This window comes from Taudactylus pleione, unplaced genomic scaffold, assembly GCF_031769625.1.
Source record: "Taudactylus pleione unplaced genomic scaffold, aTauple2 ptg000016l, whole genome shotgun sequence".
In the NCBI taxonomy this organism is placed as follows: Eukaryota; Metazoa; Chordata; class Amphibia; order Anura; family Myobatrachidae; genus Taudactylus; species Taudactylus pleione.
In genome coordinates this window covers 23,588,717-23,615,305 of record NW_028284418.1, presented here as the reverse complement: position 1 = coordinate 23,615,305, position 26,589 = coordinate 23,588,717, and the positions used below count along the sequence as shown (strand labels likewise).

The following is a 26,589-nucleotide window of genomic DNA, read 5'->3' as shown; positions in this document are numbered from 1 at the left end:
ATATGATCGGTTATGCATGATTAAAAAAAGCTTGTGATTGCGATTACTGATTACAGTACATGTAAGGGCTTTTATTTGGCTAAATATGTATATCACTTTTTGGATAATCTTGATGGTCAATGTTGGGAAGATAGTGAGCTCATGAGTATAATGGCACTTCAAAGTGTTTTTGTCTGTGTCTTTTTGATATGATGTATATTTGACTAAGAATGTGTCAGCTCTGAGTGGAGTTGTTCTTGAATTTTACGCCTGACTACAACTTGAGATACTCTGGAATTAGTAACGATGGTGTTAGCATAATCCCTAATATTCATGCTTGATGCTACAATCTTTTTATACACTGCAGCAACTACTCTTACTGAGTAAAACTTACAAATTCTAAGAAGAGCACTTCAAAAGAACCAGCGAGTTATCACAAAAGGCTGGTTTGTGCAGAAGAAGCCTGCATCATATAAATTAATTAAGAGTTACATAACGATGTAATTTAAGAAAAGTGCTCTGGACGGAATAGCGACACTTGGTATAGCATCCTAGAAAATACTGTAGGGAGTAATGATCCAGCCAACTGTACAGTCAGTAGACATTAAAAGTCTTGACTCTTCCTCATCCTTGACACTATGAAAATGCTTTTCTTCTCTCAGGTCTCCATCTATACTGTACACTATGCCCAAAAGCTCCTTCACATTTAAGGCTCCCTCTTTGGTACCCTTTTTTCTCCTTATGGAGATATCAGCTGTCTCAGCCTTCAATTCCATATATACATTGATGACACTGAAATCTACCTCTCCTCCCATAATATATCTCCCTTCATCACTGTCATGTCTCTAACATGCAAAGTATTTGGGAAGCATGTATAAAATGGGTATTTTTTCCATAATCCTGAAAACATCTGCTACTATTTAATGTTATGTTCCCAATATCAACTGTTCAGTGAATGTCCTCTTTCCATCCACAATGACCTTCAGCTAGATCCCTATTGTGTAACTTTGGAAACTCTGGCAAACCTTAGAATGCCTCTCCCAGCTGAGGCCCTTTTACCTAACTGCAGGATCGCTGGCTCTGTAAGTAGAGGTTCTGGTTGTCTTGACACATCAGCAGGCTACATTTATGTTTCACACACTCAGTGTTACAACAGGATGGATCTCTGATGTCATATCCCATCAATACAGGACTGACTAGTCTCCTACTGGCCATAGCCACCCAGTGCTGCTCTATCAACTGACTGTTCACAACATCACTCAAGTTGTGTCAATGGACCTCCATCCATTGATACCACCTTTCTCATATCACTGAACAAATCTCCTAGGGGCCCATTCTCACTTTCTCTGCCCTGCTAATCTGACAGATTGGACTGCTACACACCGCTTTCACTCAGTACAGCAGCTTGCTTTCTGTGATCTTTATATATAAACCTGCTGGATCCTGCCCAGCTGGGTTCCTATACTTGCTCCACAAATATTTTATTATTTAACTTGAGATAAACCTCCTCTCTGACTTGTAGTCTCATTGTTTAATGCCCTGCTCCTGGCATATAGCTTGGATCTTTCAGTACAGCGCATATTTCATACTTCTTAATAGGTCCTACATTTTTTGGTGGATGTCCATCTTTATAGATACCTTGACAACCTTGCCTGACAACAAACCATGTAACCTGCATTCTCCCCCTCATTGTGAGATCTCTCCGTAGCACTCACTTACCAAGCTGGTGGCTCCTCTCCTAACAATGGTGAAAGATAAGAAAAACATTCAGAAGAAAAGATCTTGTGAGATAGTGTGATTGCTCGCATTGTGGGATGCCAGAACCCCTCAACTCTACACTAATCATTTATTTTTGGACTCTCATCTCTATATTGCCAGGATTGTTATATGCTTATATTGAATTGTCTTCTACAAGTACAAGTGTCAGTCCTGCGAGTCAGAACTTTTAAATTGTTACTATTATATATGTTGATGTTTATGTTAACTGCTGCTAACAGGCACTCTCAAATAATGTAGGATGCCTTAAATACTGTAGTTTCAGTACTTTATTAACAGTTTTAATCAGCAGGTTATTTGTACTGACCCCTATTGCAATTACATAATTCCTGTCCATGGATCAAACCTCTCCTTCCATGATTAATTCCCAGGTGCATTTTTATGATGATTAACTTGTCTTGCCTGAGGAAGCAGACAGAGGTCTGCGATACATGTTGCAGCTATTTTGAGGTTACTATTTTCCAATTCGCTCCTGAAGTTTTATAATCACAGAATTTTATTGAGAAAATTACTAATAGTTTTACAAAAGAGTCTACATAGATAATATCAAGACCATTGTAGACAATATTAAATATACAAAAAAGAAAAAACCTCCTTAAATACAGTAGAAATCCATCTATATTAAATATTAACAACATATGAGAAATAGTATTAAAGACAAAAACTGTACTGAGAAAAAGAGATAGGGAAGGGCACATGGGGAGGTAAAGAGGGAGGGGGAAAAAAGGGGAAGGTGGGTACAAGATCATTCAGTGAAAGGGAAAATCGGGTATAGGAGCTAAGACATTACACTAGGCTAGGGAAAGATGCATTATGGAGGGCTTACTAAGGTCTCAAAGCCACGTGAAACTTCACCACCATGTTGTTTTGGAGGCTAGTCAAATACTCCATCTTAGACACATACCATATCATATTGATTAGTTCCTGGCAAGAGGATTGTTTCCATGCCCTAGCAATCTGGTATTTAGCCACACAAGAGATATGTAGAATAAATTTGTTGGTTTGCTTGGGTAACTGGCAGACAGGGGCACACAAGAGGAGCATGACTGGAGAGAGAGGGGGGGCAAGCAGGCGCTATTTCAGAAATAAGTGAACTGACCACAGTCCAGAAGGGTGCTATCTGTGGACAAGTCCACCAAATGTGAAAAAAGGCACCCACCTGATCACACTGATGCCTGCATAATCGTGAGACATTAGGGAATAGTTGGTGCAGGTGATACGGGACAAGGTACCAATGTGTGTATACCTTGAATGAGTTCTCTTTAATAGCGACACTAATGGGGCATTTTCCTATATTAGATCGAACTTCCTCCCAAGAGTCCTCACCCAAGGAGAAGCCAAGGTCCGCTTCCCAACATAGTTCATGAGCAGCCAGCCAAGGATGTACGGGCTGGGTTTAAGATGTAGTGATACAATTGGAAAATAATACCTCTATCCAAGGGGTGGTAGATACATTGGGGTGGGAACACAGGGGGAAGAAAAAAAGGAGGGAAGCACGAATCAACAAAGCTCTATATTTGCAAGTATTGAAAGAAACAAGAGCAGGGTATGGAATGTCTTTCTTAAAGTTCAGCAAATGATTGAAGGGCGAACCCACCTAAAATTTGCCAAAAATGGGTAATTCTAGCTGAAGTCCATATTGAGGCCATACATGAAGACTGGGCTGGGGGAATGAGGGGTGGTACCATATGGGTGTTTGTGAGGAGGGGTAGGTAAAGAGATTAAACTTTGAGGCCAGAGAATCCCAAACAGACAAAGTAAGGGCGACTGGGGGGATTGATAATGCTGAAGAGGATCTGTGTTTACGGAGAAGCCAAGGTTGGTGTGATATTGCGTCCACCTCACTCATCTTCCTCTCCAGGTCCACCCAGCATCTGGTTCCCTTGGGGTAGTGCCAAGCCATCAATTGACTAAGATGATTGGCCTGGTAATATTTTGAGATGGATGGCAGGCCCAGGCCTCTGTCGGAGGATCGCTGGAAAAGGATTTCCCTATGCAGGCATGACTTCCTAAGGTTCCACATGAATTTTCCAAAGGAGGTTTGTAGGGAAGCAATCAAATGGGTGGGGACTGCAACCGGAAGGGTTTGGAAGAGATAAAGCAATTTATGGACTTGATTGAATTTATGCATCCTATCCAGGATATACAGTATTTGTGCCATCTAGACAAGTCCTCCACATAGCCCTGAAGAGAGGGGGGAAATTGGCATTATATAAACAGTCATAGGACTTGGTTAGGTGGATACCAAGGTACTTCAAGGAACCTTTCTGCCAAGTGAAATGGAAATTTAGTTGTAGAGGAGCTACAGTATAGTTGACTTTGAAATGTGCAAAGGCAGTGCTTCAGATTTGTTTTGGTTGACTTAATACCCAGAGAAGAGCCAATAGGTTGACAGTTCTTGAAAAAGATTTGGAAGGGAAATTAAGGGGTTGGACAGGGTGAGGAGGACGTCAACAGCAAACAGAGACATTTTGTACTGAGAATTCCCAACGGTGATGCCAGATATGTCAGGGTTTACCTGAATTCAACCAGCGAGAGGCGCAATAACTAAGGCAAAAATAAGTGGGGAAAGCAGGAACCCCTGTGTAGTCCCATTCAAGATGCTGAAAGAGTCTGACAGGAGGCCCATTGTTAGAACAGAAGTAGAAGGGTTGTGGTATAGGGCATGTACAGCCTGTAAAAAATTGCCTTCAGAGCCAAAATGCTGAAGTGTGTCGAGCATGAAGGGCCAGAAAATCTTTATCAGGGAGGGCAATTTGACGACATTTATATGGTGAATTAAATCTAGTGTGCATCTGGTGTTATCTAGGGCCTGATGAGTTGGCACAAAACCCACCTGAAAGGATTGTCCTATAGAGTAGGACAGCATAAAGAAACTCCTTTTTGGGGGCACTCTTAATAAATCATATACAGAAAATTACTTAACACGTAACCTTTATTTATAGATGCACTTAAAAGGACAGAGACAGACAAACAACAGTAAACAAAGACCATGGTATATAAATATTTTTGAGAAAAAGAAATCAGCTCCACGGTGTTTTGTTGTTTTGCTCCTGAATGTTCCAGCCACTCATCGGATTCCGGTTGAATTCTGTTCTCCCTTCACTTTTTCACCCAGACCAGGTGGGTTTTGTAGAAGAACAAAGAAAGAGACTCCGCACTGGATTGGTACAATTAGAAACACATTCAGAAAAAAACCAACATATATGTCACTCAAAAGGGTGTTGAGAAACACATCCCAGACTTTTATAAACTGGTTGGTGGTGCTCCCCTGGAGTAAGGGCTATATACAACTTGAAAGGATTGTCTTATAGAGTAGGACAGCAGAAAGAAACTCCTTTTTGGGGGCACTCTTAATAAATCATATACAGAAAAATACTTAATACGTAACCTTTATTTATAGATGGACTTAAAAGGACAGAGACAGACAAAAAACAGTAAACAAAGACCATGGTATATAAATATTTTTGAGAAAAAGAAACCAGCTCCACGGTGTTTTGTACCATATATAACTGTAGAGCATGAGCATAGTTTATACCACGGTATTAATAAACCAAGTGTAACCTTCGTGTGTGAAACACAAAGTAAAAGCAGGACTGGATATGCATTATAATATCCTATTGTATCCATTTACCATCTAGTTGTGATGAAAGAGAATCTGGTGAAAATATTGAGTATGCTTGATACCATAAAGAACAATCAATTATCATATAAACTGGTTCTTGTGTTCAAGCAAAGATAGTGGCAGGCATCTGATATTACAAATCTTGCACTGTAGTGCATAAACATAGAATCTTTATTAAACATAAGTTAAATGGTTCATAATACCTGTACTAAAATGTACATTGCAGCCTTCATACACCAGAGAGAAATCTAATAGGTAATAATAGCCCTATTAGTTAACTGTTTCCTAAGTTAATATCTCATATATATGAACATTGTAATAGTACTTCTCTGAGTAATAGTTCATGCCAATCCTAGATGGGCATATAAAGCTCCATATACTAATGTTAAGCAACTAATTTGTGCAATCAATAAGATGGTCATCAGACAGCATAGATTAGATATAATGATAATAAATAGTTACAATGTAATCATGCAGTCTGCATCAGATTACCCCTATGAAAAAGTTGATAATATCACAATCTTGTAACCAGCATATAGGTCCTTTAAAGTCTCAAGGAATTAATCACACATATCAGTCAGATCATTATAGTCTGACAGTGTAATTGTAGTTACAATATACTCATACAGTCTGCAGCCAATTATTCATAAAACTAGTGATTGATAATGTCACACTCATGTAACAGGCATACAGGCCCTTTTAAAGAATCAAGGGGTTAATCACATATGTCAGTCAGATCATTATAGTCTGACCAAAACCATCTGAATGGTAGTACCATCTGAGTCATAATAAAGAGTTAATTGCGCAGATCATTATGGTATGACCATCACTATCTGATTAGCAATACCCACTGAGTAGCAAGATATCCAGGAGTTAATTGTTCAAAACAAGCTAGGCATTGTCATCAGGTCTGAATGATAGGTGTAGCTGCAGGGAGCAGACCAGGGAAACAGAAATAGATAGGGTACCTCTCTGAAGTCACCGCGATATGCAGCGGAGCTATAAACAAACGCCTGCCATGAGGTCAGCTGGGCACAGCTGATACTCACGTGGCCTGGATGCGTGTTTCGCCATATTGGCTTTGTCAAACAGGAAGCCAAGTGTTAGTGTCATCACCTAGCGGCTTCTTTAAACGCCGCACATTGTAGTGACGTCACTTATCTCTACCCCAATTTTTTACACAGTGAGGTGAGACAGACCAGCAACAGGATAGGTTGCCATAGTAGCAGTTCCTGTTTACCTTTAAGCAATCCAACATATATGAGTTAGATCAGTCACAGACATTATCACAGTATACTATGGACAGCAGTATGGCCTTACCTTTCTTATAATAGCTACCCTATACAACACATACCTGAGTAGGGTCCGTTCACTGCAATATTGCACACGGACTTAATGGGATTTTGTGGTTATAGGATCGCTACTCGTTTTTTCTGCTTATTTACAACTGCATATTTTTATGTGTCAACTGTTTACACAATCTATTGATATAATGTTGTTCTTGTGTCTGATCAAATGTTATTGACCACCGTAATTAATATTTGTATATTGTATTTAATTCTTAGCACTTTCTCCAACTCACCCACATGTGTTATATTTGTTATATATATATAATATCCAGCACCTTCTTTTCAATGTGCCCACTATTAATAGGTAGTTTGATCTGGCTATTAAGAATCACTTTAGTTTTAAGAATTTAAGTCATTGTTTTTATTATTTATGTATTATTTTCATGCTTTTCATTTTTATCACTATTGAACGTACAATCCGTTACTAACATAATGTATTTTGATTATATTCAGAGACATACTGCAGTCCATAGTATACTGTGATAACGTCTGTGACTGATCTAACTCATATATGTCGGATTGCTTAAAGGTAAACAGGAACTGCTACTATGGCAACCTATCCTGTTGCTGGTCTGTCTCACCCCACTGTGTAAAAAATTGGGGTGGAGATAAGTGACGTCACTTCAATGTGCGGCGTATAAAGAAGCCGCTAGGTGATGACACTAACACTTGGCTTCCTGTTTGACAAAGCCAATATGGCGAAACGCGCATCCAGGCCACGTGAGTATCAGCTGTGCTCAGCTGACCTCATGGCAGGCGTTTGTTTATAGCGCCGCTGCATATCGCGGTGACTCCAGAGAGGTACCCTATCTATTTCTGTTTCCCTGGTCTGCTCCCTGCAGCTACACCTATCATTCAGACCTGATGACAATGCCTAGCTTGTTTTGAACAATTAACTCCTGGATATCTTGCTACTCAGTGGGTATTGCTAATCAGATAGTGATGGTCATACCATAATGATCTGCGCAATTAACTCTTTATTATGACTCAGATGGTACTACCATTCAGATGGTTTTGGTCAGACTATAATGATCTGACTGACATATGTGATTAACCCCTTGATTCTTTAAAAGGGCCTGTATGCCTGTTACATGAGTGTGACATTATCAATCACTAGTTTTATGAATAATCGGCTGCAGACTGTATGAGTATATTGTAACTACAATTACACTGTCAGACTATAATGATCTGACTGATATGTGTGATTAATTCCTTGAGACTTTAAAGGACCTATATGCTGGTTACAAGATTGTGATATTATCAACTTTTTCATAGGGGTAATCTGATGCAGACTGCATGATTACATTGTAACTATTTATTATCATTATATCTAATCTATGCTGTCTGATGACCATCTTATTGATTGCACAAATTAGTTGCTTAACATTAGTATATGGAGCTTTATATGCCCATCTAGGATTGGCATGAACTATTACTCAGAGAAGTACTATTACAATGTGTATATATTTGAGATATTAACTTAGGAAACAGTTAACTAATAGGGCTATTATTACCTATTAGATTTCTCTCTGGTGTATGAAGGCTGCAATGTACATTTTAGTACAGGTATTATGAACCATTTAACTTATGTTTAATAAAGATTCTATGTTTATGCACTACAGTGCAAGATTTGTAATATCAGATGCCTGCCACTATCTTTGCTTGAACACAAGAACCAGTTTATATGATAATTGATTGTTCTTTATGGTATCAAGCATACTCAATATTTTCGCCAGATTCTCTTTCATCACAATTAGATGGTAAATGGATACAATAGGATATTATAATGCATATCCAGTCCTGCTTTTACTTTGTGTTTCATACACGAAGGTTACACTTGGTTTATTAACACCGTGGTATAAACTATGCTCATGCTCTACAGTTATATATGGTACAAAACACTGTGGAGCTGATTTCTTTTTCTCAAAAATATTTATATACCATGGTCTTTGTTTACTATTGTTTGTCTGTCTCTGTCCTTTTAAGTGCATCTATAAATAAAGGTTACATATTAAGTATTTTTCTGTATATGATTTATTAAGAGTGCCCCCAAAAAGGAGTTTCTTTCTGCTGTCCTACTCTATAGGACAATCCTTTCAAGTTGTATATAGCCCTTACTCCAGGGGAGCACCACCAACCAGTTTATAAAAGTCTGGGATGTGTTTCTCAACACCCTTTTGAGTGACATATATGTTGGTTTTTTTCTGAATGTGTTTCTAATTGTACCAATCCAGTGCGGAGTCTCTTTCTTTGTTCTTCTACAAAACCCACCTGGTCTGGGTGAAAAAGTGAAGGGAGAACAGAATTCAACCGGAATCCGATGAGTGGCTGGAACATTCGGGAGCAAAACAACAAAACACCGTGGAGCTGATTTCTTTTTCTCAAAAATATTTATATACCATGGTCTTTGTTTACTGTTGTTTGTCTGTCTCTGTCCTTTTAAGTGCATCTATAAATAAAGGTTACGTATTAAGTATTTTTCTGTATATGATTTATTAAGAGTGCCCCCAAAAAGGAGTTTCTTTCTGCTGTCCTACTCTATAGGACAATCCTTTCAAGTTGTATATAGCCCTTACTCCAAGGGAGCACCACCAACCAGTTTATAAAAGTCTGGGATGTGTTACTCAACACCCTTTTGAGTGACATATATGTTGGTTTTTTTCTGAATGTGTTTCTAATTGTACCAATCCAGTGCGGAGTCTCTTTCTTTGTTCTTCTACAAAACCCACCTGGTCTGGGTGAAAAAGTGAAGGGAGAACAGAATTCAACCAGAATCCGATGAGTGGCTGGAACATTCAGGAGCATTATAAAGTTGACTATAGTATTCATTGAAAAGAGAGTTAATTTTGGAAGAGTTATAATAAATGAAGCCTGTAGAATCTTTAACTGCCAAAGCAGCTTTACGAGCCTTTAGACAGTTAGTGAGAAAGGTGTTGGCTTTGTTGCTTTTCTCAAAGAAACATTGATTTAACCACTGTACAGACTTTTCGATTTTCTCAGATAAGAGTGCATTGAGGGCCAATTTTGTTTGCTATCAGTAAATAGCATTCATGGGGGTACATTTATGTTGGGATTCCAATGAGTGAACCTGATCTGTGACATATTATATAAGTAGTTTGTTCTTTGTTTCTGTGTGAGGCACAACTTATAATATGACCCCTAAGAACAGATTTGTGGGCTTCCCACACTAGGAGGGAGCATTTGGATGTTGGGATGTTTAAAGAAAAATAATCTTTCAAAATTGTATTCATCTTAGATTGGAATTGGAGGATTTTCAAGAGTCTCATTAAGGCACCAAGGTGGTCGAGAGATCAGGGTGTCCAGAAAATTGAATCACAAGGTGATAATAAAGTGATTGGACCAAGAATTAGGGAGGATAGAGGCTTCAGTAAGATATTGAGAGGCTGGGGGACCACAAAAAAGCATACCGATCCTAGAATAGGAATGGTGCAGTAGAAGATGTAATCTCTAGAGGTGGGGTTAAGGGCCCACCAGGTGTCAATGAGATCAGCCTATTTTACATGAGTATATTATAAGTATGGGAGAGGGGAAATAGGAAGTATCACCACACAGGTTTTAACTCACCTTGTAATAGAGTAATTCATTATATGGGGCAGATAAAATTGCTATTATATCCACTGTATAAACAATTGTACCACCCTCAGGGTATACGTTGGACTGTGGAGGTGCTTCTCACAGTAATTTGAAGAACATTGAAATAGAAAATGTGGGAGGTCTAGCCAGCCACAAAAGGACTCTATAACGAGAGCACTCAAAATAGCAAATTGTCACCCTTTAATAATTATGAATAAAACTTAACCTTTAATTGGATTACTAAAAACAGAGTAAAACTGGACTCACAAATTACATATAACAAATTCTAAACAATTATTGACATATTGACAAAATTACAGTATATTATAGAAAATCACTGCAGTTATCTATGTTATGTTAAGGCAAAATATTACAAAAATTACATGGATACATCACAAACACAAAGGTTAAAAGTCTTGATGTAAAAAACACCAGGTTTAAATGATGAGTCAATAGTTTGTCTATGAGTAAGACATAAAATGACCACCGTCAATAGTTGATCTACAACAAAAAACAAAAATTGTGGAGTAAAGAATAGAAGAGTTAGGTGTATCCAGTTATGCAGCTAGGCTCTGCTGTTCCCTCTCATACAATGAAGAGGAGAAGGAATGAGAGATCTGCTAGTGCAATCATCCCTTGAAGAAGAGTCAACAGTGATCCACTTCATCAACTCCAATCTCTGCTGTTGGTTGTCTTGCCAAAAGTATTGGAAAACAATGAGAGGATTCTCAGGTTGGTATGAAAATCACTGGGAGATATAGATTCTGGACAGTTGGATCCCAAGGGAGATGTAAAGAAAAGTCTGGGATAAAAGATTCTGACCATAGGCTCTGCTGCTCCCTCTCATACATTATATAGAGGAGGAGGAGTGAGAGATCTGCTGTGTGCAGTAATCCCTTAGAGCACAGGTTCTCAAACTCTGTCCTCAGGACCCCAAACAGTGCATGTTTTCCATGTCTCCACACTGAATCAAGTGAAATAATTAGCTCCACCTGTGGACCTTTTAAAACGTGTCAATAAGTAATGATTACACCTGTGCACCTGCTGGGTGACCTGCAAAATGTGATCTGTGTGGGGTCCTGAGTACTGAGTTTGAGAACCCCTGCCTTTGAAAACAGAAGTTTAAGTAATGGTTTTCTTTACTGAGCCAAAATCTCTGCTATATATTGTCTTGCCAGATGGTATAGGACAATATAAGAGAGGGTTATAGGGTTGGTATGACAACCACTGAGAGATTGTAAATATAGTTATAAGTGAAGAATAATAGTTTGATGTGACCACTCATATATATATATATATATTTAGAAGTGGTGAATATTGATTGTATATTGCAGTACAAAGCTGTATTCCTCTATTTGAGGCACTTAATTGTTGTAGAAAAAGGAAACTGTACTCCACAGGTTATACATCTCATTACAATATTTCAAAAGTATAGTATATAGATCAAAAATGATCAAAACATTGATTTTGTTGCTGTAAAGTAATTAGTGAAAGCATAAACAGAGTCATGCAAACAAATGGCATATCCTATTTTTCTAACCACAGATATATGCATGTACCATGTCTTGCCTTTGTAGGAAATATGGTATCTCTGTGGATAGTGACAACTCCATATGTGGAGTAAACAGTATTATATTAGTTGTATATATCAGTAAAATGCTGTATTCCTCTATTTGAGGCAGTTAATTGTTGTAGAAAAAGGAAACTGTACTCCACAGTTTAAACATCTCATTACAACATTTCAGTAGTATAGTATACAGATCAAATGATCAAAACATTGATTTTGTTGCTGTAAAATAATTAATGAAAACATAAATGGAGTCATGCAAACAAATTATATATCCAAATTTTCTAACAACAGGTATATGCATGTACCATATCTTGCCTTTGCAGGAAATACAGTATCTCTGTGGATAGTGACCGCTCCGTATGTGGAGTAAACAAAATGAGATCGGTGTAACTGAACCTGGTGTTGGGGTGTCCCGTACTGCGCAGTCACGGAGCACCCGGGTGTGTGGCTTGGTCACGAAGGTCAGCTGCAAGTGCTGCTTCCTGGTCCTCCTGCTCTTTATAGTAGCAGGAACAAATCAGAAGCAGCCATTGCATTGGAGTGGCATATGGTCTGACCAATAGTGGTTAGTCATGAAATGGTAAGTAGTAGGGCAGACCCGAAGTAAAGAAACATGTGCTGATTAGTAAAAAGTCAGTAGTATTTTAAGGGTTTACTTAGTGACAATGTGTCATGCATTATTATGGAAGAGTTTACACAGCGAATTTAAAGGAAGAGGCACTACTATTCATGCAGTAAGAAGAATGAAAAAACAATTCATTGTATAATGAATAAGTTGATAACCAAACTGCTGTAATTAATTAATCATATAAAAAAACATGATAAATTATTGTATATAATATAGCAGTAACAATAAGTTTGGTATAGAGATATATATATATATATGTTAACATCGAATAATCATAGTGGGGAAAGAGTCCACAAAATTAATGAAATAATATTTTTATTATTTTCAAAAATTATTAAGATTCCTCATTGGTAAGACTTTCAGCTGGATTTCCACAGGAAATATATACATATAATCAGTTCTACTGATAATGAGGAGTATACATTGATAAGTGGTACCCGCATATACCGTGAATATGTATGACCATAAGGAAAAATACACTGTAAATTTTTTATATTATATGATAGATCTAGTTAGTGTGAATGAAAGTGAAATTAGTCACTTAGAGTGAATTGATTGAAGAGTGAAGAGGATAATGTGAACCATGGTGATAAGGTATCCTTTTGATACAGTGTGATTAGAAATATATTAAGTGACAAGTGTTACCGTAACTAGCAGTGGATTATATAATAGTTTCAGATTTGTGTAGTGACAGATTTGTGTAGTGAAGTGCGGGAGATGGTGTGTTATGTAAGCATGTGAGTGAATGTGAGAATGAGTTTCTAGATGAAATAGTGTCACTGTAAAGTTTAGTGTAACAATTGACAGTATATATAATAATAGGTTACTATAGAACCTATATTATATTATAAAATAAAAGAAAACACCATGATTAGTATCATGGAAACTTATCACTAAATTTAAAATGTATCTTGTTAATATGTAAGAAGAGAATATGAAAGTGATAGTGACATAACAGAGGGTTTTTTTTAATAAATAAATTAATAATTAAATTAATACAATTAAAATAATAGTATGTACAAATGTTTGTATAATGTACAGGAATTGTTGAAACAAGGAAATTCATAATACTGAACCGACTGTAAAAATATAAATGCACTATAACTATTATATGCATTGAGACCCTGTGGTGTCAGTAACAGTTATAGTGCATTTTTGCAATAAAACGTCTAATATTTTTACAGTCGGTTCAGTACACTACGAATTTCCTTGTTTCAGCAATCTTATATTGTCTACTCGACATACGGTGCTGTCACTATTGACAGAAATACCAGATTTCCTCCAATGCAATGGCTGCTTCTGATTTGTTCCTGCTACTATAAAGAGCAGGAGGACCAGGAAGCAGCACTTGCAGCTGACCTTCGTGACCAAGCCACACACCCGGGTGCTCCGTGACTGCACAGTACGGGACACCCCAACACCAGGTTCAGTTACACCGATCTCATTTTGTTTACTCCACATACGGAGCGGTCACTATCCACAGAGATACTGTATTTCCTGCAAAGGCAAGATATGGTACATGCATATACCTGTGGTTAGAAAATTTGGATATATAATTTGTTTGCATGACTCCATTTATGTTTTCATTAATTATTTTACAGCAACAAAATCAATGTTTTGATCATTTGATCTGTATACTATACTACTGAAATGTTGTAATGAGATGTTTAAACTGTGGAGTACAGTTTCCTTTTTCTACAACAATTAACTTCCTCAAATAGAGGAATACAGCATTTTACAAATATATACAACTAATATAATACTGTTTATTTCACATATGGAGCTGTCACTATCCACAGAGATACCGTATTTCCAACAAAGGCAAGACATGGTACATGCATATATCTGTGGTTCGAAAAATAGGATATACCATTTGCCTGCATGACTCCGTTTATGCTTTCACTAATTACTTTACAGCAACGAAATCAATGTTTTGATCTGTATACTATACTTTTGAAATATTGTAATGAGATGTTTAACCTGTGGAGTACAGTTTCCTTTTTCTACAACAATTAAGTTCCTCAACTAGAGGAATACAGCAATTTACAATCAATATTTACCACTTCAAAATATATCTAGAGAGTGGTCATATCAAACTATTATTCCTCACTTATAACTAAATTTACAGTCTCTCAGTGGTTGTCATACCAACCCTTGAAGCCTCTCTTATACTGTCCTATACCATCTGTCAAGACAATATATAGCAGACATTTGGGCTGATGAAGAAGACCACTGCTTAAACTTGTGTTTTCTAAGGGATTATTGTGCACAGCAGATCTCTCATCTCTCTCTCGCTCTCCCACTCATCTCTTATTCATTCATTCTCTCTCTCTCTCTCTCTCTCTCTCTCTTTATATATATATATATATATATATATATGATAATTATTAGAACTGGTACTGAGCGCCTCACGTGCTGTTAAGAACTTATGTATGTATATTTCCAATATCACCTTATATTAAAAAGTGTTCAGTGAACAACCTAAAGTGCCAAATGTATACATAAAGTGCTCTTATTCAAAATAAAGTGCAATGTGCAATATGTAAACACTCTAAATGAAAATAAATTACAATAAATAAGCATGTGTAATGCTTTTGCAATGTGTATCCAGCTTATAAATATGTGCAAAAATCAGCAATCAAAAAAAAATATTTAAATATATAAAAAACAATATTTATTTAACACAAATAAACTATCCCCATTTCAGTAGGATAATGTATCTAAAATTCATAACAAACATACATATACAGAAAAATATTTTTAAAAGCCAAAAAATTATGAATAAAAAATGAGGATAAAATTGCTTATATGATCATAAAAATTGGTAAGTTCATGAAAGGGTAGAGAGCAGGAGCAACCAACGTGTTTCATCCGTGTATTGGACTTCTTCAAGGGATGTAGGGGCTCCTGTGGGGTATCTCATATTTATACCCCTTTAGTGATGACAAACAAGAGCTAATTAGTAAATGTCTGTGACATCACTTCCTGTTTCCTATCTACCATGTGCACTTATATCTATTAAAAATTGATCAATCCTATATGGTGCTAGTCTTTGTTTCAATTAGATACTCGTATTTGTAGGTTTTGAGCTGGTGACAGTCTAAATAAACCCACAATAATAGCCAGGATCAGGGCCGCATGAGACATCACTTCCGCCCTTAGCTAAGCCAAACATAGCATCACTTCCTCCCACTTCAAAGAGCGTTACCTCCATTTTATATATCAAGAATTAGTCCCATATTGGCATGTTGTGGACGCTGCTTCCGATGACATCACTTCCGCCCTTCTCCAAGCCTGGTGTAGATGTCACTTCCGCCCTTCCGTCCTTTTTGGTAGATACCATGTCACTTCCATCCTATTCACTTCCGACCTCCTTCAGCAGTAGCGGCCATCTTGGTGTTCCCATAATCAGCGGCCATCTTTATACTCCAATTGATGCCTGTATCCGCGGCCATCTTTGTACTCTTATTATCGGTTCCATTCCTATACTTGTAATCTGATGGCACCCTCTTGAGTACTGGAAATATATAGATCACTCCATAAACTTCACCATTAATATAGTATTTCCTAAATGGCATAATGGAAGATATATTAATACATGCATATAAGAGGACACATAAAATAGGAATCATAATATGTCACTCATTAGTACATGATTTATCTAATTGGTACTTTAAATATCTTGGGTTAGTATAATACATTTAAACCCATCTCTGTCTATACCTAAATCTAAATGCATCCATATGAATCCCTTTTGTGATTACATACTATTTGATTAATTTAAATTCAGTTAATTAGTTCAAATTAGCTACAAGGAGAGTATGTATGTAGATATATATATGTATGTCCAAAGGAAGAATGTAAATGTCCGGTCTTCATATCTTGAAATAATTCCATGAAATTCTTCTTTCTCAGATTGCATAGTCCCTCCTGAAAAAACTGTAACTTCTTGTACAAAAAAATCTTGATTGATACTTCTTTAATGAACCTCCAGATGTTGCTTCAGACGTCATCTTAGTAGATCCGTAATATTAGAGAGTTATGTCAGTATGTCCCATTCCAACTACAGTACGAGGTCTTCCCTGGAAGTCTCCAATCCAAGTACTAACCAGGCCCAAAAGGTGCTTGGCTTCCAAGATCAACCAAGATTGGGCACTTGGACCCTAACATTGCAATAACATTACACATGCTTATTTATTGGAATTTATTGTCATTTAGAGTCTTTACATATTGCACATTGCACTTTATTTCGAATAAGAGCACTTTATGTATACATTTGGCACTTTAGGTTGTTCACTGAACACTTTTTAATATAAGGTGATATTGGAAATATACATACATAGTTCTTAACAGCACGTGAGGCAAGATACCATATACGGAGGTGATCCATTAGTACTATTTACGAGGTTTTGTATTAAATTGGCTCTGTAATCTTCCCTTGCACACACACATATATATAAAGGAGCAGCAGAGCCTATGGTCAGAATCTTTTATCCCAGACTTTTCTTTACGTCTCCCTTGGGATCCACCTGTCCCAGTATCTATAGCTCCCAGTGATTCGCATACCAACCTGAGAATCCTCTCATTGTTTTCCAATACTTTTGGCAAGACAACCAACAGCAGAGATTGGGGTTGATGAAGTGGATCACTGTTGACTCTTCTTCAAGGGGTGATTGCGCTAGCAGATCTCTCATTCCCTCTCCTCTACATTGTATGAGAGGGAACAGCAGAGCCTAGCTGCATAACTGGATACACCTAACTCTTCTTTTCTTTACTCCACAATTTTTGTTTTTTTGTTGTAGATCAACTATTGACGGTGATCATTTTATGTCTTACTCATAGACAAACTATTGACTCATCATTTAAACCTGGTGTTTTTTACATCAAGACTTTTAACCTTTGTGTTTGTGATGTATCCATGTAATTTTTTAAATATTTTGCCTTAACGTGACATAGATAACTGCAGTGATTTTCTATAATATACTGTAATTGTGTAAATTTGTCAATAATTGTTTAGAATTTGTAAGATGTAATTTGTGAATTCAGTTTTACTGTTTCTAGTAATCCAATTAAAGGTTACATTTTATTCATAATTATTAAAGGGTAACAATTTGCTAATTATAAAGTCCTTTTGTGGCTGGTTAGACCTCCCACATTTTCTTTTTCAGTGTTCTTTTACATGAGTAACAAGGGCGAGTGAAAGTGGGCAATTACCGGAGCAAGACTGGGAGCAAGTTCGATTGATAATCTGATCCATGACACAATCACAATCTCTCCCTAGGAATATTTACCCCTGTCACCATTTGCGAAGCACAATAAAAAGGATTTGAAAAAGCATTGCTGGTCAGTGTTAGGAGCATATACTGTAGTTATATTAATATCAAGGTGACCCAGCCTGCCAGTTAGAATAATGTAACGACCACCTGAGTCAGAATATACAGAACGCTGAACAACGGGCAGCCTGTTATGAATCACGATAGCAACCCCATTGTGTTTGGAATTACCAGAGGAGTACAACACGGTGGAAAAGCTCCTACATAGCAGAAAAGGATGACTATGGTGTCGAAAGTGAGTTTCTTGAAGTAAGACAATATCAGAGTTAAGGCTTCGAAGGGAGCGGCATAAGTGAAAGCATTTCTGCAGGGTATTTAGACCCTGAACATTGATGGAAGCTATGGTCACCGGCATGTTAGAGGCACATCAATCCTACAAAAGGTTGATTTGGAGTGAGTATATATAATCCCCAGCCCATCTTGGGAGAAAAAAAGGGGGTGCACCAGAAGTTAGGACATAAACGTCCACAAAGATGGAGTTAATATAACCTAACACACCTTGGGAAAAATTTTATTTAAAAAAAAATATATATATATTTATCTATATACATATATAAAGAGTACAAAAAAAACACAGAACTGAGAGTGTTGACTAAGGCCAAGCAAAATGATGAGAGGGGGAGAAGTGGTGTGAAAAATTTATAGGAGAGTGGAGGAAGCCGTAGAGTCTCCTAGGTGTAAAAGGGAAAGAGGAGATGGGGAGGGGAAGGGTAGTGCTTTAGACCTTAAAAGGTTTCAAGAGAGGATTAACAAATTAATTTATTACAAAACATTGGTAATAGAACAAACTAAGCTAAATCACTTAAAATAAAATAGGGGGTGTAAGGGAGAAAGAAATGGTATATGCAGTAACCCATTGAGTCCCTCCTATAAAAAGAATTGCTATAGATAAAACTAGTGGAGCCCGCCCCCTCAGGAGGCTTAAGGCCAAATCAATGGAGGTAAGATAAGAGAGAGCGAACCGAACCTCCCCACAGGGACCACACAAGAAAAGCATGGATAAAATGCAAATCATGGAAAACAGTAACTGGAGAAAAATACATAATAAAGAAACAAACCATTAGACAACAGAGGGAACAATACCTGTTTAACATAATAAGTAGAGACAGTTTAGCAAGTAATGAGCTATAGTGCAATAACAAAGAACAATATGGGATCAGAAACTATGGAAGTGTAATCTAGAGAGCAGTTCCGCAAGGTAGGAAGAATGGGCCACTCATGAAGCGTTGACATCACCTCCCAGGGGAGTGGCAGATTCCTCCAGGTGTGTTAGTAGATTGCATTCTTGAATCTCCTGGATGAATACAGACTTGTCATTTAGGTCCTTGATGAGCTTGAAGGGGAAGCCCTAGAGATACTTGATGACCTGGTCGTGGAGTAACTTGGTCAGGTCCCGGAAATCCCTGCATTTGGCAATTTTTAGAGGAGCAAAATCCTGGTAGAATTGTAGTTTAGAGTTGTTATAGAAGACATAGGGTTTGCCTTTAGTGGGAGCGAGGGCAATTTCCTTATCCTTGTAGCTGAGAAAGTGCATTACCACATCTCTGGGTGGTTCATTGTCTCTAGGTTTGGGTCAAAAGGCACAATGAGCTCATTTCCAGAGGGAGCTTCCAGGTTCCACGGTCTGGTATTAGAAAGGAAAAGAGGCTGTGCAGAAAGGGTTCCAGAGCTACAGACTCTGGGATGTTGCAGATGCAGATGTTGTTTCTACGCTCCTCATTTTCCAAATCTGAATTTTTGGTGCGAAGATCTGAGAGTTCTAAAACTATATGGTCCAGATTCCTGCTTGCATCATTGAGCGCTTTCTGCATTTTATCTTGGCAAGACCCCAGCCTGGTGATTCTGGCGGCAAGAGTGGTTATGTCAGATTTGATCAAGGCCACAGCCTTATCAATCTTAGTTTCAAGTGATTCCTTGAGGACTGTGATCACAGAGCAAAGAGCCAGAATATCCTCTTTTGTAGAGGGAGCAGGTAGAAATGAACTGGCTTTATCCATATATACCTGGGGTGGAGAAGGGGGGCCCCTGTGTTGACTGGATTTAGTTCCCCTGGTGAAATGCTGAGAAATATCACCTCTCCCTTGTTTAGAGATTTTAGCTGTAGACTTCTTTATGGAGTAAAGGGTCCAGGAGAAAGTAACCAAGAGGAACAGTACCCTTAGGGGCGTGCAGGGGTCTCCAGGTGCAGAAAAAAAGACCGTGGTTAAGCTGAGCAGCCTAGGAGGGGTAATCAGGGAGCTTACATCAGGAAGAGAGGGCACCCAAGGGACTAATAGTCTGTTCCTTAGATACCAATTAATATATATATATATATAGCAGAGTTGTGCTATAGTACGCTGAACCATGAGAAGCCGTCAATAGATATAGCAAAACTATTATAGCAGTTTGTACTTTAGGTGGCAATAGATATAGCAAAATTGGATTATAGTAGGCTGTGCCTTAGGTAGCAGTCAATAGATATAGCAAGACTGTATTATAATAGGTTATGCCTTGGGTAGTCAGCAATTGATATAGCAAACTGTATAATAGTAGGCTGTGCCTTAGATAACCAGTAAAAGATATAGTAAAACATTAGAGTATGGTAGTAACCACTGAGGAGACCCTAGTTTGTGAAGTACCTCTTATTTGTAATATTTGACTTAGCATACAGTACTATCTCCTCCCTTGTTAGCAGCTGACAGCCTGTACTGAGCCTGTGGGGCTCACCCCAGCCTGGACCGTAAGGGTTATGGGAGGAGGTCCCAGGAGACCAAGATGGCTGCGCTCTATAGGCCCATTTTTTAGCATTGGAGGAGGCTCAGCTAGCTAGCGTCGGGCCCAGCCTGAGGGATGCCACACAGCAGAAGGGGCCAGAGCTCACCACAGAGGGGATGGAGGTCAGGAGGTGCCGGCATCCAGTCTTGTGGGACCGCAGTCAGATCAGCCATTACCACCGGGTCCATGTCTATGGAGGCAGTCTTGGACTGGAGTGGTGAAGGATGCTTGAGTGTTGGTGAGGGTGAGCAAAGACAGCATTGGGGTCCAGGTAGTGGATACTGTGTGTGTCAGTTGTCCGCCACATAACTTCAGCCAGGGGAATGAGCTGGTGGTGAAGGATGCAACCTGCAGAGTCACTGAAGGTAACTCCCAGCTCCGTGGACTGGTCACCACAGAGGTCTCCAAGGAAAGCAAGCACACTGGGGTGGATGGAGAGGTAAGTGCAGCTGCTAAAGGGGCTTAAAAGCTGGTTATTTTATAAGGGCTAGCCAGGAGCTCAAAAGAAGTGAGTCCATCCAGTTTGCTTGCTAGTCTACCCCCCCTAAATTTTTGTCTATATTTTAATACTTATATTTTAATTTTAATTGCAATTGTGTTATGTTTTTTATGCTTTAAGGTTGAATTATCTTTTCCTTTGAACAAATACTGTAGTATTTTTCTATATATTGATTGAGTCTTCTTAAATTGGAAGGACCATCCCTAAGTAGACATTATTTTTTCTAGGAACACCCTAGCACTCTAGAATATTTAAGTCCTTATACCTCTCTGTAATGAGATAACAGGACTATATTCTATTACTAATAAATCTGTGGACATCGGATTATAAGTAAATGTCCAAGGCAAATAACACATTTAAAAAGGGTGAGTACGATCTTGAAGGATTTATTTGGTCCAATTCACTATACATGACAGTAGACACTATGTTGTTTTTTTCCTGCAAGCCTTTCTGAGTAGCCCGAGGTACACCTAGCAGAAAGTTTGAAAGCCACCAGTGCAATCTGCAATCCCCGGTGGGAAACAGTGCAATATCACCCAAGGCTCAATTACATTCAAAAATTGTTGAGAATATATCATATTGCGTGTATGTTTTTGGACTCACACAGAGTACACTATATTTGTTTTCCTCTTTTTTTGGTAAAATAACCCATGCATTTTGAGACTAAAGGTTGGAGAAGCACTGGAACACCCCCTCTATTTGATCCTGCTATATTCTATGAACTTATTGAGTTCCAAAATTGCAAATGAGAGCTGTGGAGTCGGTAAGCCAAACCTTCAACTCTGGCTCACTAGGGCCTTAAAGGGGCAGAGTGCAGCCACATTCATCCATTCCATTAAAGATGAGAGGGGTCAACCTTATTTTGACACAAAGCAAATCACTGATTCCAAACTTTATGGTAAAGCATAGTCTGCACACAGTTAGGTTTAGGCAACATGCATGAGGAACTTACATACATTGTTGTCTCTTTCAACAACCCTTTTGTGTTATAGGAGGTGGAACAAGTCATAGCCTCTTCTCCCAGTGAAAAAAGTCAGGCGTAAATAGGTTTATTGCCTTGTATCATGTAACTTAAAAACAAATTAGTGTGGATTCCCCTCCAGGCATTTAATGTCATCCTAGAAGCCCTAATTTCTTTAACAATCCCATCCTTCCAAACGAGGGAAAATATCCCTCTCTTTGTCTAAGCTATTGACCCATCTACCTCTTAAATAGTAATGTTGAAGCATATGCAAAAATATTGCAATCCATTTAAGTCAAGCTTCCTCTTATAATCCATGATGGCCAGTACAATGCTTAAAATATGTTGGAATAATATGGTAGCACAACAAAGAATATCATATAGAAAAGTAGACTATCTGCAGCATTAAGTGAATGTTATTGTCTGGAGAATGCCAGAAAGAGAATCGGTATGTAATGCCACCGGATGTAATGCCGACGGACTAAATCCCAATGCTGGAATCCCGAACCATCAGGATCCCAACTGGGGCTAGTAAGTACCCTAACCTTCCCCTCTCCTCCCTTAGTGGTGCCTAACCCTAAACTCCCCCCATTGGTGCCTAAACCTAACCCCCCCTCCCTGCATCCTAAACCTAACCATCCTGGGGTGGTGCCTAACCCTAACCCTAACCCGGGGTGGAATCTAACCCTAAGTCCTCCAGGTAGTTCCCTAGTCTAACCCTCCCCCCCATGGATAAGCGCTAACACTGCCCTGCTTACCTTCAGTTGGGTATCCATCTGTCTAGATTCCAGTGTTTTCTTGATTCTAGACGGGCTTCAGGATTTTGACGCCTGTCTTTGGTCCCATGTCGGGATTTAGATGCCAGGATTTAGACAGATGGCTTCCTAGCCATCTGCATTTTGACCGCATTTCACCAGAAAGTAAAGGGCACTCTTCCCTTCATCCTTGAGTAACCTTTGGGGTCTTACTGTACCACTCCTAGGGATTCCCTCTTACTGTCAGTAACCACCTGTTGCTGATTCTTCCCACTGCATTGTGGGTTGTTAACTCAACTGGTTCCTACACAAACATCTGCTACTACTTGTTCCTTTTTCTGGGTATGTGTGGACTTGCTGCTGCAAAACCTCCTGGTTCATGTCGACTGATTTCTGGTGATCACTCATGATGGCCCAGTCTTCGCTGGGTAGCTGGCAGAGGTTGTAGACACTGGGATCAATCGAGAACAAGGGTTGTCATATTTTTATCAATAACAACTAGAGAATGGGGTAGCATTTGAGACCACTAGAGACCACCTGGACAGGTAACTGCACCCTGTGTTCTGATAAGTCTGAAGTGAGGGATGGTTTCCACTAATACTTCCAGAATTCAGCCAGGGGACCTTATCATTTTCTCTGGCCAAATTTGGGCTTCAGAGCCTGGGAAACAAGATCCCTAAGAAGCAGTCACCTGGCCACCAACTAGGAGTTATTTTGAGCTCCAGTAAAACAATTAACTGGCTGTGCTGGTCAGCTCTCCCTGTACCTCATGATCTCACTTTCAAGACATTCTGGTTCCCTGGAAAGGAAACTGGATTAACCAGCAATCAATATAGGGCTCAGCAGCTCTCCCTATACCACCAGGAAATGGGTAAGTGCATTTTACTTTTATATACATTGAGACACAAACATGTTAAATATACAGTATAAACACTCAGTGCATGGTGCTCAGTTCAGGATTTGTTCACACATGCACTGCAACTGGCACATATATACCCCCATAATTATTCCCTATATACTTTAAATACTGTATATTTATGAATTTTATCTATACAGTCTGTTATCTCTACTAGTCCTTGCAACTAACACCAGGTCTTAACTCTGCCAATGATGTTGGTAGTGAAGCTACTCTCCTGGTCCCCAGAACACTGCAGCACATAAAGTGAGCTGAGTGTAGGGCTCCCTTTACTGCAACCTGGGTCTTTATAGATACTGAGGCAGTGTTGCATGGGGGAATAAGCCACTGAGTCGCCGCCCAAGCCCCGCAGCTGCCGGACTCAGTATTGTTCCCCAGCATTTGGCCATTTTGCCCTGCAGTCAAGGACTACATCCTGGCTGCAGCAGCTCTTTGTGCATGGGCCTATGATGCAGTGAACCTTTCGTTACACTAATGCCTCGCCATAGCTGCCGGAGGTAATCTAGGGCTGCGGTGCATAACATAAATAAATAATACATTAAAACATGCATCTGGCACCATTAATTCACTTGAAAATGGCACCTAGCACTGATTAGTCCATATGAAAATGGACTGTGGTACAAAAGTTAACCCTGTCAGTGCTGCAGCCACCATCTTAGCCACAGTACTTCTCAGTTTATTGAATTCAGGATGGGGGATATTTCCCCATACTTGGGTTTCTTAATGATTTTTAGTGTATAGGAGTTATTCTCTGGTGATTCAACCAGGGTATGCCTGAGTATGTGGATACCAGGAGTGTAGCGAGAGAGCAGTTTTAGTGACCCATCCAGTTCATTCCCTGACACTTTACAATTGCCTGTATGTATTTGCTGAGAGGTGGTAGGGGTTAATAATTATATCTTCCAGACCCAGCCTCTCCAAATTACCCTGCATTACCGGGGACAAGTTTAACTCATCCTCAGGATGAACATAAAAAGTGCTAAGGATGAGTCACACTCATCCTTAATGCTAAAGAACGTAAAAAGTACCAAAAATTGATAATTTATAAATAGTTTTATAAACTTAATGCTTTTCTTGATTAAATAAAGATTTATTTTTTGCATTGTTCTGCCTCTGATATCGCCATCCTGAGGTGAATATAGTAAAAAGATTATTAAAACACTACATCTACATTACCACCACAATTTTACTTAAATGGGCTTGAGGAAGCTATTGCCAGAAACAGTTGTTGAAGGCTATCATTGGTGATACAGTACCTTGTGATAACAGAAGGAATGGTTCAAAAGTGAAAAGCATAATCTATGGCACAAACACATTTTCACCAAATTGAGGGCTTATCTTCATTTAATAACTATACCCCTTAATGTGATGAAGAATTTGCTTATCTATATATTTTGTCTTACAACACAGTAATCAATGATTTTTATAATTGATGCTATATTAATGAATCATATGTGGGAATTTTGGATGCAGACCCTTTTGTTTGGTGGAAAGAGATATATACAATACAATAATGCATATAGAAAAATGTATGCTTATTGTCTTTCAATAAGTATGGTTGGAGTTTCCACAGGCATAAGTTTACATGATACAAAATATATTTTGCTTTCGCAATGGCTGATATTAAAATGTGTATCTTATTTATGTCTACCTTCTTTGTAAAATAAGTTCTGAGAAAAGTGTCACAGGTACAAACATTTTACCACTGTCCCTAACAGAGTTCTCCCTGCAAAGTAGCAAGCAATTTAAAGACTGTCCCTTACAGTGTGTGATTTGCATCCACTCAGTTTTCTGTACAGTACATGTGTCTCCCTCAGTTCAGTTGCAGACTGACTATGGAAAGGTAAGGGTCTGCTCAGCCTGCTAGCACTACTGATCACTGTAAAGCTTGTATTTTTCTATATCATTCCTGTACGGATATTTTTATTACATTAATTTCCTTGGGTAGTTTTTAAAAGTAGAGTCAAAGTAATTTGGCAAGATGTTAGTATTTATATTAATATAAACAAAATGTTCTTTCATCTGTTAAAAACTCCACAGCAAGTACATTAAGATAAGTGTATTTAAATACTCTGTGCATATATTTTTAGCTAAGTTTTGCTTACAACTTAGTGTATATTTATATACAGAATACAATTTTAGACTCTTGTGGCTTATTCATAAATGTGCTGAGAAGATGGATAAAAATGCAACAAAAAAATGATGCACTTTTCATAAATTCTCTTTTACCAATACAGTGTTAGTGGAGAGCATTAACACACCAGAAGTTTGTTATACCATGTTGTAATATTAAATGTGTTAGCAGCTGCAAGGTTTTAGAACAACAGCAAAGTATTAACGAGTCCTCATTGTGGAATTGCCAACTTGTAAAATTGTATACGGTGTTTACAATTGTACTTACAGTATCTAAAGTGCATGTAAAAATGTTAATTGCTGTGTACTACCTATGAAATTTCTATATATATATAAATGTTAAACTTTACTGTATATTATAAATTGCTGTTGTGCTGAAAATGTGAATCATGTTCCGATATGGAAATATTATATAGATATTGTAAATTCCAGTGTGGTCAGCTTCAATGTGTCCTCTATGAGGCATAACGACGTGTATTGGATGGGTATTGTGTTTACAGAAACAAATGCCTTCTTGTATTTTTTGCAGCCTTGATAAAATGAAGGGTTTTCTGTAATATTTAAGCAGTGTTGAGTTAAAATCTGCACAGATTATGAAGCAATAAAGTTGTGTTCCTTGAAGACATCTCTTATAGGTTTTGTTACTGTGGGACCTTGTTTCTGCTGTTGCTAAGTTGCAGTTTCTTGCTAAGTCATCTGTCTCCTCTACGTGTGCAT

General features: G+C 38.3%; 1 protein-coding gene across 3 annotated transcripts in view; it reads left to right on the top strand.

Moving 5' to 3' along the window:
- Positions 1-26,589, top strand: part of TMEM100 (transmembrane protein 100) — an 84,487-nt gene that overhangs the window by 29,183 nt on the left and 28,715 nt on the right. For 2 of the 3 annotated variants that reach the window (XM_088475137.1, XM_088475127.1), the window contains exon 1: positions 25,537-25,582. The exons of the other annotated variant lie outside the window; for it this stretch is intronic. The gene's annotated coding sequence lies outside the window, so the exon portion shown is untranslated. Of the gene's footprint in view, positions 1-25,536; positions 25,583-26,589 lie in introns of those variants that run through there. 3 annotated transcript variants of the gene reach the window in all.